The sequence below is a fragment of the Crocuta crocuta genome, unplaced genomic scaffold, assembly GCF_008692635.1.
Source record: "Crocuta crocuta isolate KB4526 unplaced genomic scaffold, BGI_CrCroc_1.0 scaffold8, whole genome shotgun sequence".
In the NCBI taxonomy this organism is placed as follows: Eukaryota; Metazoa; Chordata; class Mammalia; order Carnivora; family Hyaenidae; genus Crocuta; species Crocuta crocuta.
Window position 1 is genome coordinate 75126 of NW_027532162.1, and position 3542 is coordinate 78667.

Sequence of the window (3542 nt, forward strand, 5' to 3'; positions counted from 1 at the left end):
TCAGCACGGACATTCTGGCGGCAAGATTTGCCGAGTGAGTAGGCGGGAAACGCAGGGTGACTTCCCCATTCTAGGAGCCGTGGACGACACGGAGGGCTTGACCCCAGCCCATCAGGGGCTTGCCCTCCCCGGGCCCTCCCTGTCCAATGGCAGCTTTTGCCCAGGCCCCACTGGAGGGAAGGGAGAGCCCACAAACACGGTCCCTGGTCAGAGAGAGCGGCTTCGGGCCCCCAGCTCGCCACTCCAGAAACGACGGGCAGTTCCAGGGAGACCCTGAGCAGGCCAGCCAGTGACCGCAGGGCAGGGCCACACAGCCCAGCGGCAGCCGGAGGCGGCCTCCTTCCCAGGCCCCTCAGGGCCCCACCCAAGGGATGCGCAGCGGCGCCCTGGCCCCTGTGCTCCGGCGGGGAGGCAGCACGGCCCATCGCCCACGGGAAGACAGCTGGCAGCCTCGGGGAGGCTCTTTCTGCATCTAAAGAGAATCATTTCCAAATTCCGATTTCCTGTCTCTGCCTGACCTCCCGTGTGGTCAGGATCACGAGCTCTGGGGGCCCCACCTCCCACCCCAGCGCTTGGAACCTGGGAGCCACCAGCTTCCGGCAGCTTCCGCAGCCCTGCAGCGCCAGCTATGCCCTGACGCCCCCTGCCCGCGCTCTCTGCGCCCGGTGCCTCCCGAAGAGGCTCCTGCTGCCACCCGTCAGGGGCGCCCGTTCCATCCAAGTGCCCTTTTTTGGGACACGCTGACAACTTCTGAGAGGTGTGCATTCTCTACGGAGCATGGCTGCAGGCTCACAGGCGTGTGCCAGCGCGCCAGTGACGGTGGTCAGGAGAGCCCTCGGAGGGGGACAGCTGTGCCTCCTTGAGCCCAGGAGCCTGGGCCTGGGCTCGGGGCCGTGGGGCACTCCCGGAGGTGACAGAGGGGACGCTGGCTGGAGGAGGGCAGGAAGAGTGTTTAAGGTCAGGGCACGGCTGGGGGCAGGGGTGAGCTGGAGGAAGGGGGCAGGGGGCCAGGTGTAAAGAGGGCTGCCCAAGCCGCTCGGAGTCACCCCGAGTCCGAGGCCCTGCCAGGGGCAGCAGTGGTCTTCCTGCTGGGAGCCACCCCCACTTCCCCTCCCCTGGGCTCCCATCCCGCAAGCTCCACCCCAGGGCCCCACCTGGGAGGCCCCTCCCCTCCCTCCCACCCCCTCACGCCGCACAAACACAGGTCACACCAGCAGGGACTTGACCAGGCCACAGTGGAATTTTCGGACGTGGCGGTAGAGGTCCCCCGACTGCGTGAAGCGGCGCTCGCACCAGCGGCAGGCGTGCGGCTTCTCGCGCGTGTGCACCACCGCGTGGCGGCTCAGGTTGTGCGCGTACTGGAAGCTCTTGCCGCACTGCACGCACGTGTAGGGCTTCTCGCCGGAGTGGGTCCGCTCGTGGCGCTTGAGCGTGTAGGTGCACGAGAAGGTCTTCCCGCAGAGCGGGCAGGTGGGCGCCGGGCCGTCGGGCGAGAGGNTCGCCGCCCCTTCCCGGCCCGCCCCGCCTCGCCCAGCCGGGCCCGGCGCGCCGCCAGCTGGGGCACCGGGGTGGGAGGGGATGAGGGGCGCGGCAGGGGAGGGGGCTCTCTCGCGATATTTGCGGCCCGGGCCTCCGTGTCCCACCCCCCTCCGTGGGGTCCCCACTGCGCCCCTCTGCTGAGGAACCCCTTCCGAAGACTGGATCCTCTCTGGGCCCGCGTAGGGCTGTCACCCGCCACCTCGCGGGGCGCTGGTCCTGGGATGAAGGAGGGGGACAGGCGGAGGGGGTCGTAAATTTTGAAAAGATGACACCCCGGTCTTCGGGAAAGCCTCCTTCTGAGTTGCAGTGAATTTGGCTGGTACCCGCTTCCAAATTCTCAAGCAGGATCCCGGCCGCGGAGTCCCCCACGGGGGACGCCCAGCCTCTCAGCGGAGCTCAGTGCGACGCGTGCTGGGGGCCGGGAGCCTCAGGGACAGGGCACGGCTGGGCAGACCCGGTGGATAGGGCCGCAAATAGGTCGAAGGATAGGTCGAAGGGAGGCCTCAGGCGCCCCAGAGTCCAGAAGAAAAGTGCTTAGGGAGGGGGAGACCCTGTGGAGGGGTGGGGTTGGCATCCTGGGGGCACCATGCAGGAGCACCACCTCAGGCTGCGGGGAAGCAGAAATAGCCTGGGGGAAACAGATGGCGGTGGGGACGCCTGGGGGGCTCAGTCGGTGCAGCGTCCGACTTTGGCTCAGGTCACGATCTCAGGCCTGTGGGTTTGAGCCAGTGAGGAGCTCTGTGCTGACAGCTCAGAGCCTGAAGCTGCTTCAGATTCTGTGTCTCCCTCTCTCTCTGCCCCTCCTCCTCCCCCATTCACGCTCCGTCTCTATCTCAAAAATAAACATTAAAAATAAATTTGATAGAAAGCGCAAATTTTGGAGAAGTTGGGGCCCCAGGGGCAGGGGATACTGCTGGCTGGGAGTCTTTCCCCTGAGGCCATGGTCCTAAGGGGCTGCCCTTGACGGAACACCACTGAGGAGCTGACCAGTGCTCAGCTCACCGCAGGACCCGGGTAGGTGGGTGCTCTTATTCTTACACCCGTGCAGTGGGGGAGGTTTTCAGGTAAGGGGCCCACGGCCACACCGCGGGCAGTAAGTCCCTGAGCCAGGATTGGAATCTGAACGGTCTCTCCTGAATTCCCACCGTGCTGCCCAGGAGGCTAGGCAGGGGAGGAGGAGGCTCAGCCAGGGGCCTAGACTGGGGCCGGGGGAGGGGCTGGATTTCAAAGGATAGGACCTCAGCCGCCAGACTCCAGACTCTGGAGGCCTGTGAGATGCGGAGTGAGCAGCCCCCGGGGGGCCTGCTCATAAGATCCTTAGGTTGGAGACCTGAGGACGGCCCAGCACAGCTGGTATCTAAAGCCTGTGGGAAGGAAGGCCACATTTAAAATTTTTTTTTTAATGTTTTTATTTAATTCTGAGAGAGAGTGTGAGCAGGGGAGGGTCAGAGAGAGAGGGAGACACAGAATCTGAGACAAGCTCCAGGCTCTGAGCTGTCAGCACAGAGCCCAATGCACGAACCCACGAACCTGAGGGCTCGAATCATGACCTGAGCCAAAGTCGGGCGCTTAACCGACTGGGCCACCCAGGAGCTCCTACCTTTTTTTTAAGTTAATTTATTTTTATTTTTGAAGAGAGACACACAGACGCAGGGGAGGGGGCTGAGAGAAGGAGAGAGAGAGAACCCAAGGAGGCTGTGCCATCAGTGCAGGGCCCAACTCGGGGCTCGAGCTCACAAACTGAGAGATCATGACTGAGGTGAGATCAAGAGCCGGACACCTAACTGACTGAGCCACCCAGGCGCCCCAGGAAAGCCACATTTTTATGCTAAAAAAAGTATTCTTTATTCATTTGAAACTCAAACCTGACTGGACATCTTATGTTTTTATTCCCTAAACCTGGCAAGTGCCCTTGGAACCCTGAGCTCACACATACTCAACTGCCAACACTGCCCTGGCTCCCCAGCTGCATCCACTCTGGGGGCCCCTCCTCAAGCACAGTC